This window comes from Stenella coeruleoalba (assembly GCF_951394435.1).
Source record: "Stenella coeruleoalba genome assembly, chromosome: 14".
In the NCBI taxonomy this organism is placed as follows: Eukaryota; Metazoa; Chordata; class Mammalia; order Artiodactyla; family Delphinidae; genus Stenella; species Stenella coeruleoalba.
This window is the reverse complement of record NC_137160.1, coordinates 83725494-83740929: the sequence shown is the minus strand read 5'-3', so window position 1 is coordinate 83740929 and position 15436 is coordinate 83725494. Positions and strand designations below refer to the sequence as shown.

General features: G+C 45.4%; 1 long non-coding RNA gene across 4 annotated transcripts in view; it reads right to left on the bottom strand.

Moving 5' to 3' along the window:
• Positions 1 to 15436, bottom strand: part of LOC307196889 — a 35426-nt gene that overhangs the window by 15157 nt on the left and 4833 nt on the right. Inside the window, exon 3 of one of the 4 annotated variants that reach the window (XR_013831263.1) lies at positions 5106 to 5202. The exons of 2 other annotated variants lie outside the window; for them this stretch is intronic. This is a non-coding gene — a long non-coding RNA (uncharacterized lncRNA). The remainder of the gene's footprint in view (positions 1 to 5105; positions 5203 to 15436) is intronic. One more of the 4 variants, XR_013831264.1, reaches the window with a different exon arrangement.

Sequence of the window (15436 nt, the reverse complement as noted above, 5' to 3'; positions counted from 1 at the left end):
AGTACGTCACTTCTCAAGCTACCAGGGCCGCTTCTCCTCATTACAGTCCCTCTGCACGGGCCCCGGGCCACCTCTACGGTACCGGGTCACAGGGAAGTCCACCTTGTAAGGTCCTAGCCCTCGCACCTTGGTGGCTGGCTTCCCCCAACACTCTACGGCAGCCCCAAAGGCCTCCAGCTAGTCCGCTCCCACACCTCATCTGCCCTCAATGACAACCCCCTTCAAGGCCCAACTGCGGGCCGCGTTCCTGACGTGTGCTTCTCACTCACAGAGGTGAGAACGCAGGCTTCCTCATCCTCCAGGCTGACCTCAGGAACGGGAAGCTGGAGGCAGTCCAAGCTGAGGGGAGCCTCGCTTACAGTGGCTCAAGCACGCAGCTCTCTCCGGGGCCTAAATCTCCCGGGGCCAAATGCCCAGCCTCACAACACGGTCCAGGCTTCTATCCACCTAAGGGCCAGTTCAGGTGCTCACGCGCTGCACCTACTCACTGGCGTGCCACACGCTTCGGAAAACCACAGCGGCCTCAAAGCAGGCTCCTGAAACAGTCCGTCAGTCACCGGCCACTGGCTGCCGTTCACGCGGCGTCTACTCGGTAACCTGCCCTGACCCCTGTTCCAACACTCCCCGACCTGGCGCTCAAGCAGCACTTCCTGAATCCACCACTGATTATCAGCTGCCTTGGTAATTTATAGGGACAGTTTCCCTGAGGGCACTGAGGCCAACTTTTTAGGTCAAAGGAGTTTCTGAGTCTGAGCAGGAGTCTCCAACTCACCTTTAATGACAACAGTGGGTTTTACATCACTTCTGATGCCTTCCTCTCTGCTTCCCCGCCACCAGTGGGTGAGAAAAGACTCCAATCTAGTGTGACCCCTGAGCACTAAAAGAGAGCCCCTGCCACTGGCTTCCTCAGCCGCTCGCCCAGGATCTCCCAGGGGGCCACCTTATCCCTACCCCGACCACGTTTCCTACTTGGGGCCCCACGTGTGTGGGCTCCTCTCTCCCCGCCCCCTATTCCTGCCCACACGTCCTGAAAGTCCTAGGTTCCCTGACCTCGCGCCTAATAAAGTTCTCAGTGGCTAAGGATCTGGGCTCTGGGTTTTAATGATCCGTAGGGAAGAGAGCTGCTTTGCTCCTGTCCTTGGGACAACTGCTCTTCGTGTGACTTGGTTTAATGACTCCTAATGGAAAAAAGACAAAAGGAACCACGCCTGATTTTTCTTTAACTAGAAATTATCTCAGAGGCTATGAAATTAGGTCTGGAGAAGGGCAACAAAAAGTATAGAGGGAGTGAGGCCAAGTTTTCTTCTGAGTCTGAGAAGGAAGTCTGAGAAGGACAACTGCCTGTGTGATTACGGTGATAAAGGATGACATAGGTATATACTCCTCAGCTTCCCTCCAGCCCAGTCCTCCCACAAAAATGACCTCTGGAATGACACAGCGGGGCGTGGGCCTGGCTCTGCCGCTTGCTGTGTGACCCCGGTTGACCTAAGACTGATCTGTAAAAATATGGATAGTCGTGTCTACAACCCTTTGCTGTGATAATTAAAGAAGATAATAAGTGGGAAAGTACTTATCAGAGTGCCCACAGCTTGGCTGAAGCCAAATAAATGCGAGTTTCCTTATTTCCCTTATTTTGACTAGTGCATGACACACTCCTTCATTTGCCTCATCTCACAGGCAGAGGCCTCCCAAGACCCCCCAGTGTGCCTCCCAGTAATTACGGTTCCTCCTCTGCTCCAAGTCAAGCGCTGCTTTCACACCTTCGTGTCTGTCTCCTGCACCTCCCGCTTCTACCCAGCAGTTTTTCCTTCTTGACTCTCTATTCATAGGATTGTCTTAAAATCCTTGACTGCAGTGACATTTCCTCACACTCTGGACTCCACCACCACACCACCTGTTTCCTGCTCTTCGACACTGTACACAGGAACGCCCAAGGAATGGGACACGATGTGATTTGCTTCACTGATGGCCCCTATGTGAGTACCACATATAAGGCCCAAGTTTACCTTATCTAGTAAATGTGTAACATCTATATACATTAGGAATCATAATAATTTGGTGGGTGGAACACTGGGCTTGCAGTAAGAAGTTCTAAGTTCAAATTCTTGATCTGACACTGAACAGCTGTGTGGCCACAGATCACTCATTCTCAGCCTCAACTCACTCATCCAGGAAATGGATGGTCAGACCCACTGTTAGTCATACAGATGCTCACCCTCGCTCTCATCACGGGGCTTAAGGGCCTCTGCCTCATTCTGTCCCCAGGAAGGAGCAGCAAAGACCGGGAAGCAGTGGGGGGTATGGGAGGGGGACTGAGAACAAAAGCTTTTCGGGACACAACAAGGATGCTTAGAGAGTCAATGCACCTAAGCACTACAGCCTGTAAGACTGTGCCCTCGCCTGCATAACCTGCCTTTTCCTGTCCCTTCCCTTTGGCTGATTCCATTGGCTTTGTCTTCCTCAGGGGACCAGCCTTTCACAACTGGGCCAGGGGATTCCCCTGCTCCAAGGCCTGCAGGAGTGGGGCCAGGGCAGGGCCGGGACAGCAAGCACAGCAGGCTCAGGTCAGAGCTCTAATGCGCAGTGAGAATGACTCTCGTTTATCAGACTTGATTCCTCCTCGTACTGCTGGAGGAGTAAGACCTACAGGGACAAAATCCATGTTCGGGCCTAGAAGAAAAAGGACCAGAGACTAGAAAGCTCAAGCCACCCTCAGGGAGAAGCAAAGGAAATACCTGAAGGTCACACAGGGCCTGGCCAGCTAAAGGAAGGATACACACAGACTGGGCCCAGGAGACCGTGACAGAAATGAAAAGTGGATTTTTAACAGGACTGTCCCCAGTGATGCTGGGATTGGGAGTATAACGGTAGTTGGCAGGTCAGAAAATTAGAGATTTGGGATTCTGTTTTTTTTATGCATTTTAAAAATTGTGGTTAAAACTACATAATATAATGTACCATCTTAGCCATTTTTCAGTGTAGAGTTCAGTAGTGTTAAGTATGTGATGTGCACATTATTGTGAAAGCTCTCCAGAACTTTTTCATCTTGCAAAACTGAAACTCTGTACCCACTGAACAACTCCCCCTTCCATTCTGCTTTGTTTCTATGAATCTACTTTAAATATCTCAGATTCTGGCTATTTTTATACCTGGGTCACAACCTGTAACTTGTTCTGTTTGGCAAACCAGGTAAGTATGTATGGGCGTGACAGAGCTGTGCAGCAGGCTCACTCAGGAAGCACGAACTGCAAGAGCAGCTAACTTCCTACAGCCACACAGAGACAAGCATAATCCTACAACCGCACAGGCCATGGCCATCAGAATTCAGGATTAGCATGGAGAGAAACGCATCACCACCCCACTCTCAAAATGAGCCAGGGAATGGTTACAAAACCCAGTGCAGAACGTCAGCATTCAGGCTTTTGACCTGGTAGGACTAGCACCTGAGGGTGATCAGTGCCATTTTGGAAACATACGCTATTAAAGACTACTAACAAATTTGGCCAGTGGTCCCAGCGAACACTCCTCACCTCCAGGAACTCTAGGCAGAAATGTGCAATAGGACTGAACCAGAAATACAAAACACATGAATACTTCATCATTAGCTAGGCCTGTGAATCCCATTCCTGATGCAGCATTCCACAGTGGGGCTACATCACATGGAGAACTCCTTTTCCCTCTGTTAGTGGTAACCTTGAGCTTGAGACCAAAGTAATTATGGGCAGAACAGGAATTCATAAACTACTAGGCCTGTATCTCAAGTCTTACTACTCATAAAAAAGGAAGCTGACTGAGGGGACCCAAGTCAACACCAGAGAGAATGGAGCCACAAAGGGACAGAGAAGAGAAAAAGATCATTTGCCACCATGCCCAGGTAGACTCGCCCAGGCTTCCAGACAGGGCCGTGGCCTGGAAGTCAACCCAGCACCCGGAGGAAGAGAGGAGAGCAGCCTCTCTTCCCCTGGGCTGGTCAGGAGCAGCCCCAGCCTTCCCACCCTGCCAAGTAGAGTCAGGAAAGAGAAAGACACCACACCTCCCCACAGGCTTAACCTCCTCACTGTGCACAGTAACTACACCCACTACAGCAAAGGCCACTGAAACGTCCTTTATCTCACTGAGTCAGTTCTCCTTGTGCAGGAGGGACGTGAAGTCAGGGCAGGGAGAGGCCCAGAGCTGAGAACTCAACCTCTGGCAGTGAGGGAAAAAGATGAGAAGCCACATGCCCCAGGCCAACAACCACTGAGACAGGGTTCTCCTTCCTCTTGCTGACCAGCCATGCATAGCAAGAATGTAAAGTTTTATCATGAACGTAAACCACAGCGATCCAGACTGCGTGTTCAACTGGAGTATTTTGGATTTCAGCAATGACCAAATAAAGAGGAACAAATACCTGTCCTACGTAAAATATATGTTGTCTTCTTGAGTCAAGCTGAAGGAAAAAAAAATTATTAAAAAATGATCACAAATCCAAAGGCTCAAAAGAAAATGAAGGAAAAAAATGCTTGTGCTGGAAACACGCTGCTCTCAGAATCATGTCTGCACAGAGACTGATGTAACAGAGTCCCCAGTAAGAAGACTTTCAGGAACTCAAATTTAAGGAGAAAGCTGCTGTTCAGACTTTGGAAGAAAACACCAGAAACTTACGGAGTAACAAACTCAGCTTAAAAACAAGCTGTGATATCTCAGTGAAGACAGGACCAATGGGAAAGAAAACCAGGAGGGCATCAGTCTAAAAAGCAGGTTTCTGGTCCCGAAGGCCTTCAGGACAGCAAAGGAAAATGGAACAGAGAGAGCGAAGCTTTAGTAGCCAATGGCTTACATGAAATCAAGAAAATCAGACTCCAGAGGTACAAAGAGGAACTCCAGATGGGACAAAGGTGCTTCTGCTGTCTTCAGAGTTAAGGAAAGTTGTCTAAGGCCTAGAGACCTCAAAGCCAGAGAGAGGCAAGAGCTTTCTTAGAAAAATCATGAGACAGGGAGACTTTCTTCCTCACTGAGTCCGAAAGGGAACATGCTTAGAAAAAACTCCAGAGACAGTTTCGGTTTAGAAATAGTTGAGGGCGATTCTCCATCGAGGAAAACGGTCAAACAAGGGGAAAACTTACCACAGTGACAGAAGTCAAAACCCCCAAGACATTCCAGAAGAAGAGGCAGAGGCAGGGCCCACAGTGGCTGAAGGGCAACAAAAGCCTCGGGATCCTGCTGGGTTAGAAACATGCAGAGAGAAAAGTAGAAGGTTTGTATTATGGAGAATTTAGGATCACAAAGCTTTTTGAAGAGCTGACTATTATACATGTGGGGTCCCAGCTCAGAAGATAGGTAGACCCACTTATATTTAGGATTTATATAAAAATATGGAATTCAAGGCCTATAGGGCCGAACAGAGGATGAGAAAGCCTGAGAAACTCTAGAAAGGAAATTCCAGGCAAGCCTGCACAACTTCCCTTCAAGATATAGGAATTCTAGTATCATAAGTAGCCTCTTGATAGGAATTTTATCCAAATTGAGTTTTAGGTTCACACTGGATACTGAGTAACTGACTCGGATTGGCTGGAATCCTAGAGAGTCTAAAATCAATACTGTTTTTCTCACTTATTTTCCAGGTGAGAGGCTGCTGAAGGAGCAGAGACTACAAGCGGGGTGAACGAGTTCATACCCTGGTTTTACCACACGCTAGCTGTGCAAACCTTCACCTAAGAGATTAAGAGTGGGGTTAATGGAGATAATAAAAGGCAACTGACCTTGAAAGGTAACATTATAAGGTAGTTTAAGGGTTAAATAAATTAACGCATGACAAGTATTTAAAACAGTGCCTATGGTCTTCCCTGGTGGCACAGTGGTTGAGAGTCCGCCTGCCGATGCAGGGGACACAGGTTCGTGCCCCGGTCCGGGAAGATCCCACATGCCGCAAAGCGGCTGGGCCCGTGAGCCATGGCCGCTGAGCCTGCGCATCCGGAGCCTGTGCTCCGCAATGGGAGAGGCCACAACAGTGAGAGGCCCGCGTACCGCGAGAAAAAACAAAAGAACAAAAAACAGTGTCTAGAAACTGTTAAGGGCTCAACAAAGTTTAGTTATCATTATCATTATTTTATTTATTCCATCTACTTCCTCCCCTCTCTGCTATTTTCTAAAACTGCTAAGAGTAGTTTGGGTATAGATTCCGAGATGTATTTTAAAGTTCGGGGAACATCTCTTTTCCTTGGGAAGTGATGACACATTAAGGGAGTTAGGGATCAAACTGCTGCCATGTTAACATTCGGATGCAACATTCTCCTAAATTTGGGGAATCTAGGGACGGTGCTAAGTCACTATATGTCTATATAGCTCCCCAGAAATCTGGGGGGAAGGAAACATGCAAATGATACGAGGTTGGAGTTAAGCCAACTCTGCTAACATCTATCTGAAGCAGCTCTATCACTTCAGCAGAAACCACTAACATGAGAAATGGAGTCCTACAGACTGCCCTGAGTGACCCTGCAACATCTGAAACTGAATCAAATGGGGAGAAAAAGGAAAACCAAAAATGCTTTCAATATATTTAGGGATTTTAGTTTCTAAAATGGGAACAAAGGGTTGACTCAGAATGAAGGTTGTTAATAGGATATACTTTAAAGGGCAGGAATTTCAAATGGTTGAGAGGGGGCCAGGTTTTTTCTTCCTTGCTGAATTACACATGCCAATCATGGTGCCTGCAAATCCTACAGGTGGGAACGGCCTCAGCTTTAAGGACAGGCCCAGCTGCTGCAGACCATATAACCGCTCCATCTCACCTCACCACAGGGTCTTAGACTACGTGCAGACACCTGACCCATGAGCTTAACAGTGACCTCTGCTGTGGCCTGGAATAACAGTAAAAGCTGCAACAAAGTTGTATTCCCAATCTCTCTCTCTCAGGAATCTAAACAATATTGAAAATGAGGTGATTAGCCAGGAGACATGAAGCTGAAAGGTTACTACGTACAAAGGAACTGGAGCGGTCACGAGCAATCACAGCAAACCAGAGTCATGAGGAAGTAGAATCTCTAAGTAAGGTAGAGAAAAGATAGATGGGATAGGAAAAAAGAAAAAACCAGATGGCAGCAAGAGGAAAAAGACACAAAGGAAAGACAGCTGCCTTGAGACCCCACTGTCGATTGGAGAGACTGCTTGTCTCCGACCTGACTTAGTTAACGACAGTTTTCTGGCCCAGGTGCATCCTTACGCCATATCCCGTTTCCTAAAATGGAATGGATCTCTGCTCCTTGCAACAGAAAATCGCTAACTAAAACAGTTAGTTCAGCTCCCCTGAGGATGGAGTTTTCCCAGGAGGCAGCTCGGTGCCTCCAACCAACAGACTCCTGGCAAGTCCACCCCAGCCAGACGTGCCTAGATGTCGCAACAGAACGGGGCGGGGGGGGGGGGGTCTCATTCCCTAGGCTCCTTCGGCACAGGCCCTAGGGCTTATGAGCATCTCAATGGCCTATGAAAATGTTTGAGACCTGAAAAAAATATTTACTGGATGTAAAATATGAAAATAAAATCATAAAATCAAAGTTAATAAATGTTTAATGCCTACAACTAGTCTAATGAAGCTTAACTCACAGTTTTGTATAAGCTAATTTCATGTGGGATGTGGGTACATTTTTTTAATACGTTTGATACGTGACATGGTAAAGGCCACCGAAGATAAGAGTGCTGAGGCCTTCTAAGGACTGCAAACCAGTCCCGCGGAAGGAGACATGCTTGGGTGTAAGCTGCAACCCGCCCACCCTGCCCTCCGCAGAAGTTTACACTTAAATATTATGCCTTACTACTCAAAACTGAGCAGTCTGAAGTTAGAACTCAAGCCTCACCTCCCAAATTTAAACACACTGTAACTTTGGCACTCCTGAATTAGGGGTCTATTATTTTTTCTTAATGTAATATTTTACAAAAATGAAGCCAAACAACTTCTACTAGCCATCCTATTAGTTTTACCAAAAAGAAGGGAAAACATGTTATTCAGGCTACAAATGGTCCTGTATGTTTGAAGGACAGCTGTCAGCATAATAAATCAAAAATTGGTCACATTTACTCTCTCCTTGTGCAAGAGTCACCATGAATGTCAGGAACAGATCCAAACATTCTCTCCCATTTGGCCAGATTCTTAATCTGAGAAAAACAGGAGGTAGTTCAGAAGTTATACGAGATTTAAATCTTATACCTGTAAAAGCAGAAAGGCAAATATAATTCTCCTTCCACAGTCACTGCTGATTAGGGCTCTCACTGGGTGAGCACAGAGAAGCTCACCGTCTGTTCCAGCTACGACCACTGCCCTCTCCCCACCTTCTCTGCTGGCCTTCCCTGCAGACCTCTACACTTCCCGGTCCTGCCCCCCCACACCCACTCCCCCTTCTATACCCCACCCCCACGACGCCTCTTCTGCAAAACTGTTCCCTGGGAGTTCCCTGGCCGTCCGGTGGTTAGGACACTCCGGGCTTTCACTGCCGAGGGCCCGGGGTCCAGTCCTTTGTGAAGGAACTAAGACCCTGCAAGCTGTGTGGTGCAGCCAAACAAAACAGAAAAACCAACCAAACAAACAAAACCATTGCCCCCCTCGTCAGAGCGCAAGGCCAGACCCTTGCTCCTGTTTCACTCTTTGACCCTAGGTTACACACGTCTCCTCTGTCCCCAGTTCCCTGCACTTTCTCACCTCTCCTCAGGCCTTGCTGAAGGCATTGACCATTTCTTTTATTCCTTCTTTCTAAACACCAGTGTCCGCTAAAGGTACATCCTGACTCCATTTTTTTTTAGCTCAACCACCTGCCTGGCTTGAATGAGAACCATTTCCATGATGACAATTCCACATTCTCTCATAACAGGAATATTTCCTTATCATCCCACAATGAACTGAAAATCACTAATTCGCCATATGAAGTCCCTATAAAAGGCAACATCTTCCCCCAACAAGTCTCCCAGGCTGGGAGCTTTAAATCCAACTCTCTCCCCCTCCCCACCCTACACATCTTTCCATTTCATCTGATCTCTGCTTATTTTCTCCTCTCAGCGTTTAAACCAACGCTAAGCCTCTTCCATCTTAAGGAAAACCCGTATTCAATCCTATGCCTTCTCTAGCTGCCATGCTCTCTCTCCATTTCCCCACCCAGGCTTCTTCAAGGCTTATCTTCCCGACTTCTATCGCTCCACTTCCCACTTACTCCTCCACCCATCACTACGCCACTGAAGAGCCTCCGGGCGCAGCCTTCATCTCGCAGGACTCTCCCTCTGTGACTCCGCTCTCACCACCACAGTCTTATGCTCAGCCTGCTGGAGACCTCTGCTCCCCCTAAGCACCGGTGCTCCCGTGGGCTCCACCTCAGCCCTCGCTGCTCCCCACTTACACCCCCACCAGGCCAGCCATCCAGTCCACGCGTTCTCAACTCGGGCTGTTAAAGAGAACCTTTTGTAGGAGTTGTTTTAACCGTGCAGAACGCCTCCAGAGGGCGCTCAAACACTTGCTCAGAAATCTTCATGGCCAGTTACACGACAGCATTAGAACCTGAAACGAATTTCACAGTGGATTACTACCTCTAACTCGTTGCTAAGCAGCATGAAGATTTGTACAACCTGCTTTCTGCAGGTTCCCTGATCCTAACTGTGAGTCTGGGGGCTTGCTTATCACAAGGTCCTAATCCTAGCATAATATAGAGATAAAGTAATGTTACTGCATATTGGTTAACTAAAAACCTGACTTATGTTTGCTGGCCGATGCCAAGTATTTTGAATCATTGAAATAGTCTTAAATCCTATGAAGCTTAATCCTACACGTTTGACATGCACATCTAAAAATAATTTTGAAAGCCAGAGGGACATAATGGGTTTACTCTGAAGGAAAGGGGTTCGGATTATTTTTATGAATTGTTTTATCATTTACCTAACCCCTTTGGGACAGACGTTTGCTCTGGCTTTAATAAGGGCTTCCTCACAAGATCTGTCACAATACTGTGGAAGGCGCTGCAAAATTAGATGTGGAAATAAGCTATGATTATTTTATGAACTTGCAGGTTATGAAAAATAAATGAGCTCTAGAATAGCTTTACTGAATTTCTTATATCAGGTGACACAAGAGACAATGCATATTCTAGAGTTAGAATAAAGCTGTAGAAATGCTTTCGTATTAGCAACACATATGACTGCTTTTTAAAATCAAACTTTGAATTCTTCTGATACAACGCCAAAGTTAACCTTCATTTTTTTGAAAATCTCCCTTCTTCCAACTTCTGTCCAAATGAGTATCTACCAAAGCCACTGGTTATCCATCTTGTAGTTCTCCCAATTTGGATAGCTGTGGTGATTCTTTAAACTTAGGCTAAACACTTCGATTTGCCCAATCTAGTTTCACTCCTTATCCCTTTATCACATCTGTGAACATTTAAAACTACTGCCCCTGCCACTTCTGGGAACTTCCTCCTCAGCTGCCAGGAACCGCCCTCTCCTGAGCCCCTCCTCTGCACTCACCGCCTGGCGCATCTGCCCCTGTAGGCCCTGCAACAGTGAACCCAATCAGCTGGGCTGAACCAATCAGATGCTCTTCCCTGAGAGTTTAGACTTGGGACGTGGAAAGTCTGGGTCTATAAAGTGACCTGGCAGGGACAGTGACTCAGGAGGGACAAAGGCAGAGAGCAGCTGCACTGATTCCTGTTGATGTTCCAGCCACCACTGGGTCTCAGCCAAGAAACAGCCCTGGATGCCATGGTGGCCTCCTCAGAAATCCCCCTTCACTTAAGCCATTTCAAATGCATTTTCTTTTAACCAAATGTCCTCTAAGACATCCTCCTCCTCTCTGATGAATTCTTTTGAGAATTTAAAGGTCTCCCCTACCTTTTCCTTGATGGGTCATATGCCCCAGCTCTGCTCTGGGCTCCTACTCATTCTGGCCTACACAATATCACCCATCCACGGTTTCCATGCCAGCTGTGCGGTGAGGACACTGTGAATGATTCTCCAACCTCTATCCATACTTCTGCTACAGCCTGAATGTTTGTGTCCCCTAACTCCAGTGTGATGGTGTTAGGAGGTGGGGCCTTTAGGAGGTGATCAGGTCATGTGGGTGGAGCCCTCACAATGGGATGAGTGTCCTTATAAAAGAGACCCCAGAGAACTCCCTCGCCCCTCTGCCACGTGAGGACACAGCGAGAAGACGGCATCTTATGAACCAGGAAGCAGGACCTCATCAGACACTCAATTTACTGGCACCTTGATCTTGGATCTCCCAGCCTCCAGAACTGTGAAAAATAAATACTTGTTGTTGTAGCCACCCAGTCTACGGTATTTTGTCATGGCAGCCCAAATAGACTAGGACAACTTCTAATGGCCAGGTAGGCACCTGCGGATGGATCAGACCTAGGGCACCCCTCTGCCTACGTCCTGGCCCACCTCTGTGTGGAACGACCAGTTTGGAAACATCAATAGAAATCGCTCCAATTATTCAGCAGTACTGACAACAGGATGACTGACTTTAGGACCACCACCTGCTCAAAGAGTCAGAGTCTAGCCCAAAAGGCAACCAGAGTATTACCCAAAGTCAGGGTCATGAAGTCTTAACTCCATATAAAAGACATCAACAGTCCAGTCTAAGCTAGACAGATACCCCAATCTTAAACAATACATAGATGTGTAATCATATTCCAAGAAAAATTTACCACACAGATTTATGCACAGCACTCAGTCATTCATATAACAAAGCATGTATCTGCATCATAAAATCATTCTTTGCAAATTCTCTCAGGAAGATCCTACATGTCCTACAAGCCCCATACACTCAGCACGTCCAAAACTCAATCTGTCACCTCTTCACCAAAGCCAACTCTGTTCTCAACTCTAGTAAATGGGTCCACTAGTCTCTCAATTGCAAGTCAGAAACCTGGTTACCATCAACCCTCCTCCCACTCACGAAGTTCTGTCACTCTATCTCCTCAATCCCTCCTGAATTTATCCACCCACCTCACCGACATTCAGCTGCCATTCAGGCCACCACCCTCCCCGGAACACTGCAAAGCCTCCGGGCTTGCCTTCCCCTAACCCATTATCCACTGTAAGGCAATCCTCCTAAAATGCAAAATGGATTGTTGATTACCCCGCTTAAAGTTTCTCAATGGGTTCCATTAATTCTCAGTGTAATTTCCGAATTTATTCATATGGCATATATTTGTTTGTTTCTTTGTTTTTGGCCATGCAGCATGCGGCATCTTAGTTCCCCAATCAGGGATCGAACACCGTGCCCCCTGCATTGGGAGAGCAGAGTCTTAAACCACTGGACCGCCACCGAAGTCCCAGGCTTTCAAACTCTGATCAGCGTTAGCTACTATTTACCTCTCCTGGTTCATCTCTCACAGCTGCCCACGCCGATTCTAGCTCCAGCCAAAGCAAACTTCTTCAGACTCGCCAGGTTCTGTCTGCTCCTAGGCCTCAATCACTCCCTGCCCCGCCACCCAACACTCCTTTGAACTCTGGGCCCTCACACTTGCTGTTCCTGCCATTTACCTTCGGGGCTCACCTTCTCTAGAAAGCCTCCCCTGACTGGCACCCCTACCCTCAAATCTGGGTCATGTAGGGTACCTTCTTATGTGCCCTCAGAGCCCTTCCATGTCCGCAACGCTATCTCCACTACCACACTTCCTCGGCTTTGTCCTCCACTAAGCCACATGCCACTCCACGTCCACAGAACCTACTGCAGGTCCACAGTTAACCCCTGGCAAGGGAACAAATGCACATGCCTTTAGAATAACCCCTTCAGCCTCACCTACACTGCATACCCCGAGGCACCCTGAGCTCCACTCTGCCGAGTCACTTGCAGGCCCTGCATAATAATCAGGCTCTCAATGCTTCTGCCCTTGGTCCAGCTGGCTAAGTGCTACTCATCCTGACTCAGTTAAATGCAACTTGCTCTGGGACTGGATCTGTGTGTTAGGAACACGAAGAGTTAACAAGAGTCAACCTAGGAAATTCCATGGCCCATGTTTTAAGTTTCTGCATTTATTCTACAGTTACAAGAAACGAGAACTATTTTTATTCTGCATATTGCTAAGAAGCAATTTTCCTCCAAAAGTTGGAAGAGACAAAATTCATTCAAACTTACTCCAAATGTATCACTCAAAAAATGTTTAGATATTAGTTTTTAGAGAACATTTTAGAGGACACTTTAATATATAAGACAGATCTATTTTTTTAAAGGGCATGTATCTATTAACCATGCAGCTAACACATGTTCTACATAGGATGTACTTTTTTAAAGTAAACGTTCCAAAATAAATGAAATAACAAATTATAGATGTAATAACATAATCCTGAAAAATAAAAAAAGCAAAAAATTTTAAATCATCCTACATCCTACTACCTTAAATACACAACTTTTAAGATTTTCATTTAATTTCTTCTAGACATTTTTCCATCATAGGTTTTTGTGGAGGGTTGTTGGGACTTCTGTTTAACTAAGGGTTTTAATCATATCACGTATGCAATTTTGCATCCTGATTTTCCTTCAACATTGTCATAAGCACTTTAATACATTTTCTTCCTAAATATTTTAACGGCCAGTAATATATTATCCAGTGGATGTACCATAACTTAACCCTTAAAGTTATAGGAAATGCACCCTTAAAAATAATTCCACAATACATATCTTTTGTATGCAAAGCCTCTCTGTATTTAAAAATATTCCTCTGGGCTTCCCTGGTGGCGCAGGGGTTGAGAGTCCGCCTGCCGATGCAGTGGACGCAGGTTCATGCCCCAGTCCGGGAGGATCCCACGTGCCGCGGAGCGGCTGGGCCCGTGGGCCGTGGCCACTGAGCCTGTGTGTCCGGAGCCTGTGCTCCGCAATGGGAGAGGCCACAACAGTGAGAGGCCCACATACCGCAAAATAAATAAATAAATAAAAATAAAAATATTCCTTTGATGGCTCCTAAGTGGTTGCTACATCAAGGAATATGATTACTTTTAAGGCTCTTGATACATATGTCTAATGTAACATAAGAGTGTGACATTTTTGCTACATCCTCGCAAGTCCTAGGTCTTAAAATTTTTTAGTCTAAATTTAGGCCTTTATTAAGTGAGAAATTGTAAAATCTTCATTACAAGTAAATCTCATTGTAAAAAGGAAAAAAAAACTTCAACAATCCAAAACATTGTGAAATAAATATAAAATCAGTCCCAGAAATAAAAATTCAGTCTCCCCTATTCTCTTCCCCTCAGAAGTAGTCACATATCTTTCTAGATCTGTCTCTATTTTTATTCAGAACACACACACACACAACCACACACACTATTTTGTTTTGTATCTTACAAAGAAACGGAATTAAACCTGCTCAAAAATATATTCTAGACATCTATCCAAGCTATGTCAATACATACAAATCTACCTCTCTTTTAAAAAGCTACGTAACATTCCGTAGTGTACAGGTACCAAATTTTTTGTGTTCATCTTCAGTTTTTCCTCATTCTAAGTGATGCTGCGACAGACTTCATTCAAACTAACTTGTATCTTCTTATTAGAATATCATCAATTCCTTGAAGTGTATCTGCTAGATGAAAGCATATGGGTGTTTTTAAAATTTTGACAGGTTTGGGCAAACTGTCATCTGGAAAGGTCGAACCAATTTTATGTTCCCAAGAATATACGAGGTACCTTTTTCTCTACATCCTTGGGCAGCTTTTAAATTTTAGCCTGAGAGCCACCCCCCCCCAAAAAAACCTCACTGTTTTAATTTCCATTCCCCTAATCACAAGTGAGGTTGAATTTCCTGTCATTGCTTTGATATTTTCATTTCTCTCAGAACTATTCATATTCTCCATTCATTTCTTAATTGTGTCAATTCTATTATCCTTTGTTTATACATGTTACCAAAACTTTTTCCCCAGTCTGTCACCTTGTGATGTTTTTTTGTCACTCAGAAATATCAGCTTTGATGATGTTCCAACTTATCATCCTTTTACGATTTGGGGCCTTGGTCTTACCTAAATGGTCTACCCCAAAAACATTTTTCCCAACATAATACATCCTCCAACATAATAAGTTCTTATATTTTCTTCTAGTACTTTTATAGGTGTTTTTGTCTTTGAGTTAGTTCTTTAATTCAAATAAAAGTCATTTTTGAATATGGGGAAGTAGAATCTTTCTTTCCAAATAGTCATTTTTCCCTATACAATGCATCAAACAACCATTGCCCAACTGTTTCAAAATACCAACTTTATTATATAATAAATTCCTATATATATATATATATATATATATATATATATATATGGGTCTGTTACTGGATTCTACTTGTCCATGTACCAGCTTGTCTATTCTTGTGCTCACCATTTACATTACTGTACCATTACAGTATGTTTTGATATCTGGCATAGCAAATCGTTCATCACTATTTTTCCGCTTGAAAAATTTCTTGGCCACTCTAGCACATTTAGTCCTCTGGACAAA